The sequence below is a fragment of the Rattus norvegicus genome, chromosome 20 (assembly GCF_036323735.1).
Source record: "Rattus norvegicus strain BN/NHsdMcwi chromosome 20, GRCr8, whole genome shotgun sequence".
NCBI lineage: Eukaryota > Metazoa > Chordata > Mammalia > Rodentia > Muridae > Rattus > Rattus norvegicus.
This window is the reverse complement of record NC_086038.1, coordinates 11,409,838-11,431,343: the sequence shown is the minus strand read 5'-3', so window position 1 is coordinate 11,431,343 and position 21,506 is coordinate 11,409,838. Positions and strand designations below refer to the sequence as shown.

The window sequence follows — 21,506 nt, the reverse complement described above, 5'->3', positions numbered from 1 at the left end:
CTGTCTCTCTCTGTCTCTCTCTGTCTCTCTGTCTCTGTCTCTCTCTGTCTCTGTCTCTCTCTGTCTCTGTCTCTCTGTCTCTGTCTCTCTGTCTCTGTCTCTGTCTCTGCCTGTCTGTCTCTGTCTCTGTCTCTCTCTTTCTCTCTCTCTCTCTCTCTCTCTCTCTCTCTGTATCTGTATTCCTCTCTGTCTCTTTCTGTCTCTACCTGCTTCTCTCTGTGTGTTCTCCATCTCTCTGTCTCTGTCTACCTCTTCCCCCACCCAAGTCTTTCTCTTTTTCTCCTTCCCTCTCTTAATGCCTTTTCAAAAATTATTTTTAACTATGTGTATGTGTGTGCATTATGGGTTATGTGCATTGAATACAGGAACCTACGGAAACCAGAGGTGTTGGAATGCCCCAGAGTTGGGGTTACAGGAGGTTGGGAGCAGCCTGACACCAGTGTGAGAGGTAAACTCTGGTCCTCTAACCTCTAAAACCCAGCAAGTGCCCTTAACCACTGAGCCATTTCTCCAGCCCTGCATTCTGTTATTGTCTTCCTGTTTCTCTCTCTCTCTCTCTCTCTCTCTCTCTCTCTCTCTCTCTCTCTCTCTCTCTCTCTCTTCTTGTTCGTGCCTATCTCTGTCTCTGATGCAAATAGGGGCAGGTCTTGTGTTACTTGTCCTGAACTAGGATGCAATACTGGGCAGAAACTACTCAGAGGAGGATGTATTTTGCTCATGGTTTCAGAGGTTTCATCTCAGTCCCCTTGTGCTTGGGCAAAGCATTATGGGAGTGAGAGAATGTGGTGGCCATCGCTCACCTCATGGTAGGCAGGAAACAGAGGGAGCAGGGGCCAAGGACTTACTTCCTGAAGCTAGGTCGCACCTCCTAAGGTTTCCATCCCAAATAGCATCACCACCTGGAATGAACCAGCTTTCAAGGCCCGAGCCTCTGCGGGACATTTGAGGTTCAAACCACAACCAGAAAGAAAACTCTCTTCTTTTTCTCACACTTGGCCTTTCCCTGCTCCAGCGGGACCTAGCAAGGTTGCTGGAGTGCGGTATCTCATCACCTGCACAAGCCAGTCCACTTAGAACTTGTCCCACAGCAGGAGCTGGGTCAGCATTTGCAGAGTGAGTTAAGGAAGGGGGTGGAGCCAGAGCTTGGGGCCGGTTTGCGGCTGGCTGCCGAGAGGCTCTCTGGGACCCTGCTGAGTCATAGCTTCCTCTGGCGGCTTGGATTTATTTTTAATTGTATGTTCTGAACAGATGGAAATTTCTTGGCTGTTGCGAGTGAAACTCTGGATATTTGGGAAATAGATCCAGAAGGAAGTGGCTGGGATATGAGTCACGCAGCCATCTGAACCCTGATGGGGTGAGAAGCTCCAGCAATTCTTGCTCAGCTGCAGAGAAGCCACTGGGCTAAAACCTAGCAGTGAGGAGAGGGGGGCGTGGGAGGAGCGGGGATGGGGGGGGATACAGAGTCAATGGCTGAACTTAGCTTTGCCTTTTCCATGTAGAACCTGGGACGTTGGGCTGACACAGTTACCCGCCCACGCGTGCTTTAATCAATTAGATGAGGGACAGGCACCCATTCCAGGGAGAAGCTGGCCAACTGTCCTGTAGAGACAGGGGAGGGAAGTCTGAAGGGACAGAGGGGTGACCAGCCAGGCTCTCTAACCAGGAGATAGGTGCAAAGGCTAGGTAGGAGGATCCGAAGGTGGGAGTGGAACCGCCTGAGAGCTGTTTAAGAAGGAAGTCAGTGCCAGGCGTGGAGTGCCACACTTGTATCCCCAACTCTGTGGAGGCTGAGGCAGAGGCAGGAGGATCACTCTAACCTTGGCAAGAGAGCGAACCTTGTCTAAGACAAAGGAGATCAGGGATTTCCAGCCTGTGACAAGCTTCTGAGAGGTGCAAGTGAGTTGCAGTTTGCCCTGGCCTCAGAGCAGCGTCCTTAACAACAATGAGCATAAAAGCTGGGACACAGGGGACCCCAAGATTGATGGCAACTCCCTATGGTGAGACAGGAGAGGGAGGGCCAAAGTACCACACAGCCATTGGGAATTAGGTTTCCTTTTCCTCTTGTGCAGGGAAAGGCAGCATCACATACACACAGTCGCACACGCACACATGCATACACACGCACACACAAACATACACACACATACACACTCACACACACATGCACACATGGATACACACATTCATACACACACGTGTACACACATATTCACACACTCACACACGTGTACACACATATTCACACACACGTGTACACACATATTCACACACACATGCACGCACCAACACACATACTCATGTGGGAGGGGCTAGACCACCCCCAGTGGGGTGAGGTAACAACGTAGAAGAGAAAACTGTTCCGCATTCTGACAAGCTTTTGGGGCTGGAGCAAAGGCCATTTTTTTCCAACACTTAAGATACAATCTGAAGATAAGATTCCTAGAGTTTACAGCCCACAGGGACCTAGGAACAGGCCGTTCCCCCTCCCTGAGGGCAGAGGCCCACACTGCACTAGCTTGTATCTCTTATCCCACGCATGTAAACACCAGGGTTCTATGCCTGTGGTCTCCCCCCACGCCGCCCCCAGGCGGTTTTCGCTCATCTGTGATTTGGCTACTATTCTCCAGAGTACGGAGGAGGATCTTTGACAGTCCTGTTTTCGGTTTTGGAAGAATGAGTTTATTTAGGTAAAGTCGAAGAATATATAGAGAGTATACAAAAAAAAATCATCAAATTTGACGCTCAAAACATCCGAAACATCAAAAAAATCAAAACAGCAAAAAAAAAAAATGGGAGACTGGGCCCCCATAAGGGCAGATAGCTGGAGTGTCCCCCTCCCCTTAACTCCCAAGGTCCGAGAAGAACAGAGTCCTCGCAGTGGGGCCTCCAAGCAAAATAACAAATAGTAACTGACACAGACGACATCGCTGAACTGGATATTCACAGCATCCTGCAGAAACTGACTGGAGAAGTTGGGGCACCGGCTGGAGATCCCCAGGGAGCCCCATTGAGCTTTCTCCAGGTGGCCGAGCTCCCCACAGGTAACAGTCCAGCTTCCCTTTCCCGCTGTGAGCACCACTGTTTATTGCCACGGGATAAACAGTGGTCACCTTGGTTGGAAACGGTTGACCTCTAGCTGTGCTCAAGGTCACTGTATTTTGCTCTTGGCTTGTTTTGGTATTTTCTTCTCTCCATGCCACAGCGAGTGGGGCCATCTCCAGACATGGGACCAACATGTTTGAGTGTGAAATGGGGTGGAGGGGGCAACTCCAGAGGCAGCCTCTCAAGCAGCACAGGGCAGCTTACTGATTTAATCTTTAAGCTCGGTACCCGTGACAGAGGGTTACCCAGAACCAGGTTTTGCTTCTCTACTTCGCTCCTTGTGCCTCCTGGGTCAAGGCTCAGCCAAGGGGAGAGAGGTCTACTGCGATCAGATCAGCTTTCAGACAGGAGACTTCAGGACTAGGGAAAGTGACAAGAGGCGTACACTTGATGCTCTTTCGGAAGACTGTTCTCACAGGCCTCTTCCTGCTTCCTAAGGTGGTTCCCTCCAGCTGGGGGCCATTACAGCCCACAGGCCCTCAAGTGTGTTTCCAACTGTGGAGGAAAGTTCATGAGGAACAGAGAGCAGGAGAAAAGCCAGGCCCACTCCACCCCGTTCCTCTGGGTACCTCACCGGCCTCAGTTGGGCCAGCAGGGGATCGTGTGGGTGGGGAAGGTCAGTGGTAATGGCCTGGTGATCAGGAGGCTGGAAGAAAGGTTAGAGGCAGCTGGCCGCACTCCAGGCTGAGAGGAGGGTCAGTGGGGCCTGGGAACAGAGTGGCCCTGGTAGGGGTGACTCAGAGATAGCTAGTGGGGGAAGGACACAGCTAGGGGATGGGCAAGAAGGTCTAAGAGCCCAACAGCCAGCTTGACTTCCTGCCCACACCCCTTGCCCATCCCAGACATCTGTGAATGTTCTGGAGGCTTCCACTTTAAGCTATTGTGATCATTCCAGCTGAGCACAGCCAAGGTACTTGATAGCCAGAACACCCTCTACACTTTCAGGGCCCAGCCAAGAGCACCATGTGCCAGCCACTCATCCCAGATACAGTATGTGCATGCATATACGAGTGTGCATGTGCACATGTTTTAGGTGACAACATATGTGCATGTGTGTGGAGGTATGGGCACATGTGTGTGTTGTGAATATAGGCGTGTGTGAAGACCGTTGGTTCCAAGGTCAGGTTGTGGGTGGCTGATCTGTTCTGAGGACTCTTCATCCAACACTTTCTAGGGCTGATCTTTTATCTTGACAGAGGCCAGAGGAAGGTAAGTGACATGAAGAAAATGCCTTCTGATAGGCATGGTGAAGGAGATACCTCAGGGTATCTGTGTGGCCATGTCATGTAGGTCTTAACTAGGAAACCAAATGCCCCTGGGTCTGGTTTATGGTAGAAGACAGCTAGTCCAAATTGTTCAGCTGTCCCATGGCTGTCAGGAAAGTACAAGCTTGTGCTCTCGGAGATGAGAGAACCCAGGGTGGAGTCATTCCCTTGGCTCCCACGATCGACCCTGAACAAGTATGTATGTATGTGCAAAGGTGTGTACGTGAGGAGCACGTCAGGGCATGAATAGAGCCACACGGTCTAGTCCTTCAGAGCAAGTGGAGGCGGGAGAAAGTACCACTGTCCCCACATCCTGGGACCCCAATCCTTACCATGGCCTTGGCCATCAGGGACACACAACCAATACAATGCCTGTCTTTACCAAGGTTAGTACTCCTTCCTAGAGAGGGATAGTCTCTTGGCTGAGGTATGTGCCAACCTGGATGTGAAGCAAGATTAGCACAAGACTTCTCACAAGTTTCCAGACAACAGCCAAGACGGAAACCACGCCCAGGGCTCAGGAGAAGAAGCCACCACACCCCCAAGGGGTACCTTGACCCCATTTTCTTCAGCTACTGCCTTTCTGTGGCCCATAAAGAAAACATGGTGTAAAATAGAGTCTGCTCTCAACTCCCAAAGCTTAAGCAGGAAGACGCGGGAGGAGCTTCGTCTCAGAAGGCCCCTGAAGGCTTCACAGGAACATGACTCAGGCAGTGACTACACGCCAGCACCTCTGGAGGCCCATAGCTTGCTGACTCAGGCCCTCTTCACCCAGGCTCTGATTTCCAGGGCCTCGAGGAAGAGTTCCTCAGGCTTGGCAATTTGCCTTTGTCTTCTCAAATCTCTCTTAGGAGACAATGTTCCTCACAGGAAGTCTGCCGGACAAGCAAGGAACCAGAGCCTTCCCCCTCCAGCTGACTGAGAAAGTTGAGCATGGCCGGTGTTTCCATTAGCAAACAAGGACACAGGGGCTTCCTTGAAACAGAACATAATCATCATCACCACCACCACCACCACCACCACCACCATCATCGACATCAGCAACAACAGCAACGATAACGTTATTTGCCCAAATCACAGCCTCAGAGTGATTAAGCACAGAGACAAGGGACAGGGGACGAGTGCAGGTAACCAGAACGTCACTGATGGAGTGTAGATCAGAAGAGGGGCAGGGCTTTACTCTACATCAGAACTCAGATTGGGGTTATCAAGCAAAAAAATAAGTTCATAGAAATTTCATGAAGAGGGGAAAAAAAAACCTCAAACAAACAAATCCTGAAGTTTCACTTGACACAAGATAGGTCACCCAGGGGAGGAGGGGACATGTTATAGCACACACTGATTTCTGCTATGGAGTCACAGTGTGAACCATTCTGTGGCCAAAGTGTATCCCATGAGGACATTCCCACTTCAGCCTCTGTAGAGGGCACCCCAGGCCTCGCACAGGGCAGCTTCCTTGGTCCCCAGCAGGATGTTCCCACAAGTGGCTCTCTCCTGATGGTATCCTCACCTGAGTGTCCCTGTGATCCCGCTTCTCAAGGGGAGCAGCTCCCCATCATAACTTCTCTCCATGTCTCCTGATGTCAGCCAGGAGTCCAGGACCCAAGGGTATGGCTGCCCCAAGTGAAGTCCCCTCCCCTAGGGATCCAATTGTCCTGAGCCAGTTGCTCCAAAGTCAAGAGCAGAGAGAAAGGAATACATACATGCTTAGTACTAAGCTAGCTTTCTTAACCCTATGTAGTCAGGGACTAGACTCAGGGAATGGTGCTGCCCACGGTGGGCAATCTTCCCATACCAATTAACACACTCAGGACAAAATCTCCTACAGACTTGCCCATTGACCTAATCCAGGAAATCCCTCCTTGAGATTTTTCTTCCCCAAGTGATTCCAGGCTATGTGTCAAGGTGACACTTAGAGTTAACGGCCATGGCTTGAAGAGGAGAGGAAGCATTGGAGCAAGGGACATATGAGGGGGTGTCACACAGATCCTCTTCCAAGCAGGACTGTGACCCAGCTCCCTGCTGTCCTGCTACCTCCCTCCTCAACTGCATAATCTCTTTGCTAGACTGCCTTCCCAAGGCTGTCTCATACTTGAAAGGACCAGTATCAAGTTCTCAGCACAAAGAAGATTTATTGGCCCCAGAGGGACAAAGATCAGGAAATAAGACAAAGACAGGAGATAGAAGAAGGGGGAGGAGAGAAAGTGAACAGGAGAGGGGAGGGGGGTCTTTATCCCAGAGCAGGGATATAGGATTGCCTCTGGATAGAGAGGAGACCATCTAGGCTCATAGGCAAATGGCTGTTTATAAAGGTAAAAGGGCTGGGGGCTGGAGAGATGGCTCAGCGGTTAAGAGCACTGACTGCTCTTCCAGAGGTCCTGAGTTCAATTCCCAGAAACCACATGGTGGCTCACAACCCTCTGTAATGAGATCTCATGCCCTCTTCTGGTGTGTTGGAAGACAGTTACAATGTACTTACATATAATCAATCAATCAATAAATAAATCTTTTAAAAAAAGGTAAAAGGGCAAACCCAGTGTTAGGATGAGGTGCTTAATTTTAATTGGACACGCTAATTAGGTGAGCTAAAGAGAACTTTTTGGATCGCTGGACTTCAATACTTTGATGGCTGGACCTTGGTGGTCAGCCTCAGGAGGAGGAAGTGGACAAGTAAGGGAACAGACCTTGGTGGCTGGCTTTAGGAATGTTATTTAGTGGTTTAGTAAGGCAGAGGGGGATGGGAGAAGGGCAAGGCCTGCCGGAGCCATGTGGATCACCTGTGATTCCCCAACATGAATCCTGTAGGGCTTTGGTCTCATGCAGAGGCCAAAGCAGAGAAAAGACCCCATCCCTGGTTGACCTCTTTCTTCTAAGTCTCACCAAGAGGACTGGCGACAAGAACCTTTCAGTATGACCTGGGTGACTATCAATGTGACCTGCACTGAACCTTCTCCGTCACATTCCTCTAGGGTAACCAGGACACTAGAAGCCAGCCGAGGTGCAGGGAGGCAAGGACCAGACTCCAACAAGAGCTCATGGCATTGACCTAACACTTGGTCCCATGAACACTGGCAGTAGCTCTGTGGCCAAAGGCTCAGAGTAATCATTCTGACTTGGCCTTTGCTGGGGACAGGCAGGGACAAACCCACCTGAGCACACAGACACCCCTGCTTCTTCACAAGACAAATTCTGTCTACCAGGAAGATAGGGCCCGTGGGCAGATCTTGGACTGTGGGATTCCTGTCTGTGATGCTGGTCTCTTCTTCTTTTTGTAAATAATTGATTTTTCTTTTATGTGCATTGGTGTTCTGCCTGCGTGTCTGTCTGTGTGAGGGTGTCTGATCCTCTGGAATTGCAGTTACAGACAGTAGTGAGCTGCCAGATGCTGGGAATTGAACTGGGGTTCAATTCTGGAAGAGCAGTCAGTGCTCTTAACCATTGAGCCATCTCTCCAGCCCTCACACTGGTCTCTTTCTTAATCACCACTTTTTTTTAGCTCCAGCTGACCAGCATGGAGTATTCCAGAAAAACAAGGTTTTATTGGTTCTGGTCTCTTGTTAATCAGCAGATTTTTCAGCCCCTACTAACCAGAACCAAAGATTCTCAACTCAAAATAGCACATGTCCCCAAGAGAGTGATTAAGTGACCCTCAAACTTCTCTCCAGAACTTCCCAAGCCTGGTAGGACGCTGCCTTCTACACTGCTCCCAACAGTCTTACCTCCCAAGCTCCACACAGCAAGCTTTGAACCCTCAGTGACTTTTCTGGACCAAAGTTCCAAAATCCTTCCACGATCATCCCCCAAATAACATGGCCAGGTCCATGACAGTGACACCCATGATCCCTGTACCTTAGGGTTACTATGGCTATGATAAAAAACCAATCCCAAAAGAAACTTGGAAAGGATTACTTCACTCACAGTTCTATGTAACAGTTCATCATTGATGGAAGTCAGGGCAGGAACTCAAGCGCGGCAGGAATCTGGAGGCAGGAGCTGATGCAGAGGCCATAGAGGAGTGCTGCTTACCGGCTTGCTGTCCATGGCTTGCTCAGCCTGCTTTCTTATAGAACTCAGGGCCAGCAGTCCAGGGATGGGCCCTCCCACATGGGCTGGGCCCTCCCCCATCAATCACTGATTAAGAAAATACCCTACAGGCTTGCCCACAGCTAGATCTTATGGGGGCATTTTCTTAACTAGGGCTCCCTCCTCTCTGATGGCTCTAGCTTGTGTCAAGCTGGAGTAAACCAGCACAACAGGGATCTCAGGTTCCGTAGGTCTCTGTGAGAGTCCTGGGTTCTTTTTTTTTTTAATTAATTTATTTTATTTTATGTATATGTGTACACTGTCATTGTCTTCAGACACACCGGAAGAAGGCATCGAATCCCATTACAGATGGTTATGAACCACCATGTGGTTGCTGGGAATTGAACTCAGGACCTCTGGAAGAGCAGTCAGTGCTCTTAACCACTGAGCCATCTCTCCAGCCCGAGTCCTGGGATCTTAAGAAAGGGTGTCCTTGGCCATCTTCCCTGTCTGTCTGAAACAGGTCTCTTTTCATACTTCCTCCCTAGGTGTGTTGACACCTCAGATTGAAGGCTCGGACACCATAGTACCCTGTGAGGTCAAGTATGCCTTCCGTTTGTGACAGGAGAGTCTGTTGGCTTGTGAATCTGACCTCTAGTGCCCAGACAGAGCTTATTGTGGGGGATATAGGTCCCCTGGGTAGTATGTGACAAGTGGCAGTGACCGTCACCTTAAAAAGAAAGAGAAACGGGCTAGAGATATGGCTTAGCAGTTAAGAGCACTAGCTGTTCTTCTAGAGGTCCTGAGTTCAATTCCCAGCAACCACATGGTGGCTCACAACCATCTGTAATGGGACCCACTACCCTCTTCTGGTGTGTCTGAAGACAGCTACAGTGTACTCATATGAATATAATAATAAATAAACCTTCTAAAAGAAAGAAAGAAAGAAAGAAAGAAAGAAAGAAAGAAAGAAAGAAAGAAGGGAGGGAGGGAGGGAGGGAGGGAGGGAGGGAGGGAGGGAGGGAGGGAGGAAGGAAGGAAGGAAGGAAGGAAGGAAGGAAGGAAGGAAGAGAGAGAGAGAAAGAGAAGTGGGGTAGGCTGAGGTACACGCATGGTCATCCAGAAGGCAACATTAGCAGAGAGACCAAAAGCCAAAAGCCAAGAATTCTGCATCATAAAGAACTCGAGAGGGAGCTAAGGTCGGCTTCGAAAATATGCAGCCTCAGCACACTGCCGGCAAACAGCTCCTTGAACTTGGTCTCAGGGCCTCTTTGCTGTGATCATGAACATATGGTCACTTCCCTTGGAAGGAAATGGCCGTTTCTTACTCAACCTACCCCGCCCCAAACACTGCTACTGCTTTGTTTTAAAATAACTTAAAACGAAAAAGAAAATTAAAGTTACAGGGATGAAGAGGGGCCGTTCCGAATCCTCGGTCTTCCTTGATGATTCTTTGCACTTAGGGTCCTACCTTCAGCTCCTCTCCCCCAGGCAGTGGCTCTCAACCTTCCTAATGCTGTGACCCTTAATACAGCCCCTCATCTTGTGGCGACCCCAACCATGATTATATATATTCTCTATAAGCACACATATATATTTATGCATATAATATATGTAGGATTCATTCTGCCACTATCGTGAATTATATTTCTTTTTTTTTTTTTTTTTTTTTTTTGGTTCTTTTTTTCGGAGCTGGGGACCGAACCCAGGGCCTTGCGCTTCCTAGGTAAGCGCTCTACCACTGAGCTAAATCCCCAGCCCCTATATTTCTTTTTCAGTAGTTAACAAAGCTGGCATTCTTGAGCTAAGCGACTCCTGGTCAGGCGGGCATGTAAAATCTCTTCTAGGTTCCGGTTCTCCTGCACTTTATGAAGCATTTTGTGTACGTGTTCAAGTGTTAGATTGCTACTTCTCGTTTTCTTCTCTAGTAATACCTAATTCAGGCATGGCATCAGGGGCGTGGCATCGGGGGGGATGGCGTCGGGGGCGTGGCATCGGGGCGTGTCAGCCCCCAAGTGAAGTGGAGGCTCTGAGCATCCTAATGCTGTAATGACAAAAGTCTTCTGCGGGGACTTAAGTAACCCACCAATACATACTGGGCAAGCTGTCACAGATCAGATTCCTCCTGAGCCTTTCCTCCTGTGTGTCCGTGTTCTGCTACCTTCTTATAAGGACACTGACATTCTGGATCAAGGTCTACCATGATGACTTCACTTTCTCTAAATCACCTCTAGAGCCTCATCTCTGAACCAGTGTGTCAACAATGTGTATGTGTGCACGCACCTGTGTGATAGTCTGGTGTGTGTGCATGTGTATTTTCCTGTGATGTTGGGTAGGTGTGTATGTGTGTACCTGTGTGATAGTTGGGTATGTGCCCACACGCGTGCCTATGTAATAGTCGGGTGTGTGTGCTTGTGTGATGTTAGGTGTGTGTGCATGTGTGATGTCTGGTGTGTGTGTGCATGTGTGTGTGTGTGATTCTGGTGTGTGTGTGTGTGTATGTGTGATGTCAGGTGTGTGTGTATATATGGTGTCAGGTGTGAGCACGTGTGTGTGCTTGTGTGATATTAGGTGTGTGTGCATGTTTGACGTCTGGTGTGTATGTGTGCATGTGTAATGTCTGGTGTATGTGTGTGTGTATGGTGTCAGGTGTGTGCATGTGAGTGTGTGCATGTGTGATGTGTGTGTGTGCATGTGTGTACCCCTGTAACAGTCGGGTGTGCATGTACACACACACATACACACACACACGCACTGGTGTGTCAACACGCTGGCTCCACCATGGTAAGGCATCATAAACAGGCTTACACAACACACACTCGGCATCTCAGCTCCTTAGGTCAGAAACCTGGGAGGATGCAAACAGGCTGACCCCTCTGCACTGCAAGGGAAGGGAAGGAGAAGGCTCTGCCCATCTCTTCTGCTGCCCACTTCTCCAATTGCCTGCCATCTTGCTGTCCCATGAGTTGTAGGACACCTGATTGCCACTTCCACTTTCACATGGCATTTTTCCTGTGTGACTGCCTGTGTCTGTGTCTTCTCTTTGCATAAGGACATAGTCACACGCAAGGAGCCAATCCAAAGTCCTCACTTGAAGCAGACTGGAAAGACCTCATCTCCTGAGAAGGTCACAGTCACAGGTCCAGTGTCATGACTCCAGCACAGGACACTGCTCAACCCACAACAATATTAATGTGTGCATGCTTTTGTTTATACATGTACACACAAGCATATGTGCATGTATCATGTGTGTGTGTGCTTGGTATGTGTGCATGTTTTCACCTGTACAGGTACACACGAGCATGTGTGAATCTATCATGTGTGTACATGATTGGTATGTGTGCATGTGTATTGTGTGTGGTATATTTGTGCTTATATGTGCATACCCTGTGTATGCTGTGTATATGTGTCCTCTGTGTGTGTGTGTGTGTGTGTGTGTGTGTGTGTGTGTGTGTGAGACATTACTCAGCATAGCAAGTGATAGTGAATACTAACAGATAAAGAAATGGAGTCCACCCAGTACAAGGACAGGACCTCAAAGGTCAAGAAACCTGGCAGTCACTTCCCCTCTGAGTGTGACTTACAGAGATATGGAGGCCCTTGAGCCAAGTGTTACCCACGGCAGCGCTCTAGCCACCTGCAGGAAGGGGCAAGAATGAGGGCTGTGCGAGCCTGGGCTGAGGGAGGCCATGGGCCATGAGAGGCAGGTAAGAGAACCGGTGGGGCAGGCAGAGAGAGCTGTTGGTGGAGCACACTGGACTTGACAGCCGGTCTCTGAGGGCAGAGAGCGTGGGTGTTGGCAATGGTCAGTTGTCCGGCCTGCAGCTGGGCTGGGAGGTGGCCTTCCTCTGTGAAGCCCCTGGAGGCACAGACCTCTGGCTTTCATCTCTCAGGCACCCTCCACACAGCCTGCTTTGATCAGACCTCAGCATCCCACATCTTAGCCTGCAGGCCTGCAGCTCCTCTACAGCTGGAGCTGAGATGGAGAAGGAGATCTGGGCTGTGCCACAGTCTTAGCACAGGAGGTTGCCCTCGGGGCTAGCCCATAGCCTCCAGCCAGCCCCGGGGCAGGAAGTAGGTCCCAGGTGCCAGCACTCAGCAGGGTGTGCAGCCTCCTGATGTATGGAAAGAGGTCAGGTTGAGGCCACGCTGTCAGACTTTCCAGGGATGGGTTCCATCCATTATCTGCGTGGGAGAAAGGAAGTGGTCCTGGGAGGGGCAGATAAGCCCTCTGCCCCACAGGAAGGGTGAATATTGCACTCACCCAAGCCCTCCTTTCCCCCAGCATCTGTGGGCCCCGTTAACCCCTGAAGGCTGTGGGAGACCCACCTATCATGGCCACACATAGCCAGATATACCCCACACACAAGGGCCCCTCACTTAGAACTTCCAGGGAAGCAGATGGAGGTGCCCATCTTAGACCCGCGAGGCATGAGCTGCTGGGCAGGTACTCACGGGCTGGCGCGCATGGGCGCACTCTGACACACTCTGGCCACTTAGCACCCAGCACTGGATCTCTATGGTGCTCCCAAACCCTGAGAGACCACAGGTGTCCTGAGGCTCCATGCTGGCCTCTTCTGGGTCTTCTCTTTGCAGAGACCCCAATGATCCCTGGCCTTTGTGTCTGTTGCCTGCCCTGAACATGTGCTTCTTCTCATGTGAACTTGAAGTGACCACGCCAGAGCCACCAAGTCAGAACTGGGGAGGAGTGGGTCTCCCCTCTTTCTTGGTCCTGGTTCATTTCCTAGTCAACTGTGCTCCTAGGCTCCAAGGGCTTCCGCTTCCCAGCATGCTTCTTGGTGTCTCCGATAAAAGCCCTTAAATTCCATGTCATCTCAGAGCAGTTATCGGCTAATTCATCACCGGGCAAATTGTCCTGGCCTGGTATCTCTACAGATTAGACAAGACTGAAGAATAAAAGCCCAGCCTGGCTTCTCTAGGACTTGAGGGGAGACTTGGGCAGGCCTCCTTGTCCCCAGGACCTGGGTCTCAGAATTCCAGCCTTGGGTCTCCTGGGGAGCTTAGGAGGTATGGTGGACCCCTCAGCCCATGCTGGGTTGAGCAAGGGTCCCTACTTGCCATTGCTAAAAATCAGTGGGTTCCAAAGCAAGTCGGGCCCAGCACTGAAGAAGTCTAGGCAGATGTATACACTTGCGTGTGTATGTGTAAAGACATATGCCATGGATGGACATGGTAATGCATGTAAACACACACATGTGTACACATGTAAAAGCTCATGTATGTTCATATTATAATTCATGTGTATATGTGATGAGACTCTGTGTGTGTGTGCGTGTGTGTGTGTGTGTGTTTGGCTTGAGCACACATCTGCAGTGTGTGTATGTGGGTATGTGTATGTACGGACACAGGCATTTTCAAGTTCGGGAGCCACACCCTTGAATGGTGCAGAAATGAAGAGAGGGGAGCTCCGGCGCTTTGCTCCCAGCTGGTTCTGAAGCAATGGAAGAACAAGGCTGGCCATGCCTGTCCTCCTGGGCTCTGGAGTTCCCAAGAGGCTCCTTAGGGAAGATGGATGAATCCTGGCAACTGGAAGGCCTCTGGCGTCACATGTGTGTGAACACACACACACACTCACACTCTCACACACTCATACACTCTCTCACACACTCACACTCACACACATGCTCTCACACACTCACACACACTCTCACACACTCACACTCACATACACTCACACACACTCACACACACACTCTCACACACACAATACATGCATACTCTCTCACATAGTCACGCACGCATGCTCACACACTCAGGCACACTCACACTCACACATACACACTCACACTCACAATACATGCACACTCTCTCACACACACAGTCACGCACACTCTCTCACACACATTCACACACACTGAGGCGGAAGTATGGCCTGCAGAGCTCATTCCTGACAGTGTCCTGAAGCTTGCTTCCTAGAAATGACTGGGAACAACAAGGCAGGAGTGTGAACTGTGGACAGACGTCCCCAGAGATGCACTGGGTCCTCCGCTGAGGGCAGAGGCCAGTGCTGCTCCTAGCACAGAGCTGAGGCTTCAGCCCAGAGGCCTTTGGATTCCTATCCTGGCCTCACAAGCTGGTCACAGGACTTGAAATCAAGTGGTTCTGGGCTTACAACGGCTCAGGGGACTTGAAGAGCTGTGGGGTGCATGCCCATAGAGGCAGTAGAGGAAGGAAAGGGGGCTGTGGGTCTCCATCACTCTGCCCCACCCCTGCTGTGGACTTGGGAGAAGGTGCGGTCAGTTGGATAATGGGGTTATTCTATCCAATCGTCATCCCTAAGGCAGAATCACAGCAGACACATACAGCAGGTATCGAGTTGGGCTGGTCCAGAGCATGAACGGAGCCCATGGATCTGGGAAATAATTCTTCCTCTCTCACTGTGGCACAGTGTAAATCTTCAGCATCCCCAACATCTGCCCAGGAGCATCTACACCACACCTTGTACCAGTCCCAGGGAACCTTCATTTTAATGGTGGGGCGATATCCTATTGTCTAGGTAAGCTGACCTGTTGGGAGGCATGTCACCAATCTTTGCTCTGCCAGTTGGGTTCCCAGCTAACCTCCCTAGATACACACAAGCCCCTGACAGTGAGGTCTCTTGAGCACCCATTTCCAAGCCTCTGTTTTATGTAGACAGGACATTGTCTGTGAGGATTTGTCAATGTTCAGCCCAGGGAGTGGCACTATTAGAAGGTGTGGCCCTGTAGGAGTGGGCGTGGCATATGGGAGTGGGCGTGGCCATGCTGGAGTAGGTGTGTCACTATGGGTGTGGGCTTTAAGACCCTCCTCTTAGCTGCCTGGAAGCCTGTCTTCTAGCAGCCTTCAATGAAGATGTAGAACTCTCAGTTCCTCCTGCACCAGGCCTGCCTGGATGCTGCAGGCTCCCGCCTTGGTGATAATGGACTGAACCTCTGAACCTGTAAGCCAGCCCCAATTAAACATTGTCCTTATAAGAGTTGCATTGGGGGGTTGTGGATTTAGCTCAGTGGTAGAGCGCTTGCCTAGGAAGCGCAAGGCCCTGGGTTCAGTCCTCAGCTCCAAAAAAAAAAAAAAAAAGAACCAAAGGAAAAAAAAAAAAAAGAAGAGTTGCATTGGTCATGGTGTCTGTTCACAGCAATAAGACCCTATGACAACCCTGTGCTCCCTTCTGAACACAACATGGTCTCATCCTTCATGCCAGTTCATCTGTCACTGGTCCTGGCTCTGGACCTGGTTCTGTGTGGCATGCTACATAGCTCTTCCCGTCTATCTTCTCACGGGGCTTCCTACACTGCAGAGGTTCCCTAAATCACCTGAACTGTGGCGTCTGTTGCTCCACCCACCTCGGCTGAGTGACGTCATTTGCCTGGTGTCTGTAACTGTGTTCTGCCTTAGCTTCTGGTGGTGAGTCCCCCTTTTCCTTGCTTGGGTGACCAAGAGTGTCTCCCTGCGTTCTTGTCTCTGTGCCATTGCTGGACCCACGGTGTCCCAGGCCGTATACACTCATATGGGAATCCCAGGGAATTTTCAATGACCCACCCACGGGATCTATTTTTTTTCTTTATGATTTTTGTAATTTGTCTTTTAGTGCCTGAAAATATGACCTCCCTTCGTCTATCTAAGTTTTCCTTCACCAACCTTAGTAAATAGTTTATAGTCTTCGAAGTTCTTTGTGAGGAGAGACAGGTCAGTGGGGAAGGGTACTTGCTCTGTTGACCTGAGAAGCTGAGTTCAAATTCCTGGTCCCTACAGAGAAAGCCAGGCTGCCTTTGTCTGTACCCCTAGCTCTGGGGAACCAAGACAGGTGGATGCGAGACGCTCACTTGCTGGTCAGCTTAGCCGAATGTCGGACTCCCTGATTGGTGAGAGACTATCTCAAGGGCAATATGGCAGAGATAAGAGAAGACACTGACACCCTACTGTGGAACTTCCTATGTTCATGCATATAGACTTCACACACACACACACACACACACACACACACACACACACACACACTAGCTATTTGGTGGTTTTCAATGCTATTGAAATCATGGCATTTTCTAAACTTTCGCTTCGGGTCTAACTGTTAGGTGATGTTTCTATATTTACCTCACCCAAGGTCTTTGCCATACTCACTTTTAAAAAAAAAAAAAAAAAAAAAAAAAAAGCAAGCAACTGACTGCTTTGTGGAGATATAATTCACCTACTGTAACTAAAAAGTAAGTGTTTGCTGAGCAGATCCACAGACCAGCGTCAGAAGAGCTACGTCATCCCCTATCCCCACAGGAGAAAAAGCCAAGGCCTGAACTGCCCGCCAAGAGAAAGCAGCGAGATCTGCACTGACACTAAACTCACCTTTAATCTGAAGGACTTATCTACAAATTCTTTGGATTTTCTACACACTCAGTCAAATTCCTGGGTTTGCTTTTGCGGGGCCTGCAAGGACCAATGGAAAAGTCGGATAAAACCAGACCTGCTGGAAGGGGAGGTGGGCATTTAAAGGCCAGTTTGCAAATTTGCTGACATAAGCCAGACACAATTGGCCACAGGGTGTGGACAGTCCAAGTTTTAACCAAAGTTGCCTTCCCAACTTTGGTTGAGAGATTTATTTTATGTGTATGGGCATCTTGCCTGTGTGCATATACATGCGTACCACACACGTGCCTGTTCCCATGGATCCTCTGGAAGTGGAGTTACAGACACTTGTGAGCCACCAAGTGGGTGCTGAGAATTGAACCTGGGTGCTTTAGAGGAGCAGCCAGTAAGGCTTCCAGCCACTAAGCTCTTTCCTTCAACCCCACTCATAGTCAGTCTATCTTAAAGGGTATTTCTGGAACTTCTTTCTCCCCTCTCCAGAGAGTGTCTACTGTGAAGGTGGTGCTGACACAGCCAGTGATGCTGTGCTGTAGGCAGGCCACCCTCTCTTGGTAATTCACAGAATCCCACTAGACCGGCAGGTCCCCTTGATCAACCCTCTTCCCCCAGCCTGAGGAGAGCCCAGGGAGCCCACATGGAGAGCAGTGAATCACAAGTTAGCCCTTCCGTTGGTGTGCAGAGCAAAGCACCTGCCCTCTGCAGAGAGCCCACTCCAAACCCCAGGAGCCAGGCAGGACGATGATCAGTGAGAGATACACTAAGGGTGAGAATCTATGTGGAAAGATAGGCCCAGCATATCACAGAGAAATCATGTCAACAGTATAGACACTTTTGCCCAAGAAAGTTTGCACACTTGTAAAATTTGGCATATCCAACAGAATAAGAATTTTTAAAAAAATGTTTCTTTGAAGACAGGGTCCCATGTAGCCCAGGCTAGCCTCAAATTCCCTGAGTAGTTAAGGATAGCTTTAGATTTCTTATCCTCCTGCCTCTGTCTTTCAAGTGATGAGACTAAAAATCTTCAAGGATAACTGGGCAAGCCGTTCTCTACAAAAAGCAGCAACATTCACCTTCCTCTTTCTCCCCTGCCTTCCATACCGTCCCTCTGTCCTGGGATAGTTGAGGAGTATTGGAGGGTAGAACAGAGGGCCACCTGGTCCCACCCGTGCAGCCTCTGCACAACTCCAGTTCCTTTCCACAAAGCTTGCCTTCCCTCCCAAAGAGAGCAGGCAAGGCTGACACCTCTGTTTGAAAGATGACGGCTTCCTGGCAGACGTGAGTGAGTGAGCGCACAAACTCGGATACGTGTCCAGGAAAAGCACCGGCCTCCTCCCTCACTTTCCCCATAAACTTCAGCCCATAGCGCCAGCATGCTCCTCTGGAGCGAGCAGTGTTCTGAGTCAAAGATTCCGTTCAGGTGTCAGCTTCCTCCGGGAGGAGGAGGAAGTTCTGGACCACGTGTCTGTAAACTCAGATAAGATAGGCAGACTGCTCTGTGGACCGATGCCTGGAGCTTGAACAGTGGCTGCGTATGAAAAAGGCTTCCTTCCAAAGCTAATATTTTCAGAAGGAAAGAAAATATATGACAAAGCTTATGACTGTTACATTTTGAATCTTGACGAGGCCCCGTTTGATCATTAACCTGCTAAACAGGGCCAATCGACTGGTCATGTGTCATTAGACATTTGTCCAGCCCCACAGAGTGCCGGACGGAGGGCAAATCTGAAGGTATCCCACTGGGTCATTAATAAGAATGCATCCGTATCCGCTCAGCGCTGTGCCTTCTGTGGATGGGCGGGATGGCGACACGGGGAGTCATCGGAATGGCGTGCGTTTCTTAAAACCTGAAACTGCCCCTTAAAAGCTAACTTTAAAAAATGCTAAGAACTCCAACCACAGCACCCCTTCCTTAATAAACCTTACAGGTTTCTCCTAAGACAACATCAGTCGCCTTCACTGTCAGGCTTGAAGAGTTCCATGCACAGTGTTGGGAGGGCTGGCGATTCGGGTGTCCTCCGGGTGGCTGCTGTGTGTCTGGGTGTTATTGAGCATTGTGTAAGAGAACATACGGGTTTGCTTCTGAATGACCTCCTTCTCTTGGGTCAGCCATGACGGTTGCCGTAAAGACCCCCTTGAAGACCTCATCTACGGCTCTTCATGTGAAAATCGCTCACTCTGACCCGCACTTTTTTAAAAGAGGATATCGGGGTTGGGGATTTAGCTCAGTGGTAGAGCGCTTGCCTAGGAAGCGCAAGGCCCTGGGTTCGGTCCCCAGCTCCGAAAAAAAGAACCAAAAATAAATAAATAAATAAATAAAAATAAAAAAATAAAAGAGGATATCCCTGGTGATGTTAACCTGAAAATATCTTATCTGATCTCGCAGCGGCACTGACGTTCTCTATGGCCTTTGTCCTGGTAAGACCATACCACTAAGGAGGAAAAGCCCATCCAGTTGGAAGTCTGGAGTTCAAAACCACCCTCCTCAGGGCTGCAGGCCATGAGGCTGAGAAAAGCAACGTAAGGAAGAGTTGATTTTGGCTTACAGTCTGAGCTCATCGTGGAGGAAAAGTCACAGCCTCAAGAGGCAGGGCAGCTTGTCACGTAACATCCATAGTCCCCCCATGCCCCCCCAAAAAAAAGAAAAAGAAAAAAAAGAAAAGAAAATTTTGTGTGTGCAGTGAATGTATGTGCCCAGCCTGGTTCTCCATTTTATAGTCTAGACTCCCTGCCCAGAGAATTGTGCCAACTCACAGTGAATGGTCTTCTCACTTGAATTAACCCAATCAAAACAATCCCCAACAGGCATGCCCAGAAACCCATCTCTCCCGTGACTCTAGATCTCATGAAGTTGACTTAAGGGTGACCACCACACCAGGTACCTCAGACACTCCTGGGGAACCGCTGTCGGAGGACGGTAGCATGGAGCAGTTCTTAGGGGCTCGCCCTGCCAGACACGACGAGGAGTCTTGGGCCCCCTAACAGATGGCAAATGGATGTGCGAGTGAGTACCCACGGGACAGGCAGCTGTGGCTCTGACATCTCCCCAGATTCCTTGGACAGCTGGGAGGCGGCCTGTGGCTTCCACCTCACTGCCTAGCAAAGGGAATAAAAGAACAGAAGGAAAATTGACATCAGGAACCATGGGAGAACGTGGGGTCGGGAGAGAGAGGCAGAATTGGGCATCCCAGGCTGCACGAAGAGTTGTCTGGAGATGGTTAGCGGTTGCTAGGGTTGGAAGAGATAAGCAATTGTGACAGTCAAGGGCTCAGGCGATTCCACCAAAAGCCCAGAGAGGTTCTAGGGAAGGAGGAGAGATCTAATGACTTTCTCCCTGTAACCCCTGCAATACTAAAGGGGCCACCCGGACTTTGCCATGGCCCCTTGGCATAATGAGGCACAGGCACAGGCATCATCCAGTGCATGCCTGAAGGGGGGGTATGAGCCCCCAGTCAGGCTGCATCTGAAGCCAGGTTTCCATGAGAGGAGGACCCCAGGCCAGGCTGCAGATTCTTGCCTGTGTCAGGGACATAGCCAGGCAAGGGTTTGTCTAAGGACAGCTGGGAGCTGTGAAAGGGCATCGAATATAGAAGCCATACCTAGCCACAGACTGCAAGCTCACTCCAAGTGACACAGAGTCCTATAGTCCCATAGGCGAGGCTGCACAGAGAGAAACAGCCCTGATAGGCTGAGTGCCTTCTCCTAAAAGTCCTAACTCTCAGGGCCCTGGGGATGACAATGAATTTATTGATGGGGTGCTGAAGGAGATCATTAAGGCAAAATAAAGGGGCCGTCATGGGCCCCTTGTGTCACCCATGAGGACAGCTCTGTTGGGTGGAAGCCAACAGAAGTCTCTATCAGGCTGTCAGTGATTCTACTGGGTATTCGGGAATCCCAGTATAGCCCTGAACCTTTCTCAGGGTGAACTTCTAAAAGCACAAACAAGAGAACATGTTCTAGGTTGACATATTTCGATCAACAAGAATAGTTAGCCAGAAGCAGAGCTATGAAATCCAAAGAGCAAGGTTAGTGCATTTCGAGGCTTTTCCAGAACTATGTGGACTTTGATGGATTAGGTCTTTCTTTTAGTTTCGGAAGCTGATGTTGTCTACCTATGCACTGAGCTATACAGCCTGAATGGTACCTTCCATCACGGACGTGGTAAGGTCTGGGGACCTGTCCCAGCCTAATCCAACAGGACTCAGTCCTTACCTAAAGAAATCAGGACACAGATACGAAGGGGGACAGCCACCTGAGGACACAAGAAGACATCATCTACAAGCCAAAGAGAGACGCGCCCAGAAGGACCCACCCCGAGACACCATCCTCTTAGACTCCAGACTCCAAAGTGAGAGATCATGTGACCACGGAGTAAACCACAACCTGGGGATCCGTGATGCCATCCCCCAGAAGTCCTGGTGGGTATTCTGTTGCAAGCCTAGGGAATCTTTCTTCCCAACGTGGTCTCGGCTAGGTCACCAGCAGGTAGAGACACGCGGCCCTGAGTACCTCACAGTCCGTACAAGTGTTTACCCCGAAGAGATGTAGGCGTCAGTGAGCTTTGGCCCATATCCATTCCCAGAGGCTTCATGGATCACTCCTAGCAGTATCTTTGTCACAGTGAAGAAAGGAAACATCAGAGTCTTCAGGTATCGAACTGTGCTGCTCACTGGGTTTCTCAATCCGGTACAAGCCAGAGTCGTTTGGAAGACTGACTCTCAAGTGTGCAAATGGGAATCTGTGCGGCATTTCCTTGATTTT

At 49.9% G+C, this 21,506-nt stretch overlaps 1 long non-coding RNA gene across 1 annotated transcript; it reads left to right on the top strand.

The window, feature by feature from the left end:
• The first annotated feature begins 1,179 nt into the window (after positions 1-1,179).
• Positions 1,180-19,841, top strand: LOC120098894 (uncharacterized). The gene is made up of 3 exons (XR_005497614.2): positions 1,180-1,354; positions 2,853-3,041; positions 19,132-19,841. It is a non-coding gene; the product is annotated as an uncharacterized LOC120098894 (long non-coding RNA).
• The last annotated feature ends 1,665 nt before the right edge of the window (positions 19,842-21,506 follow it).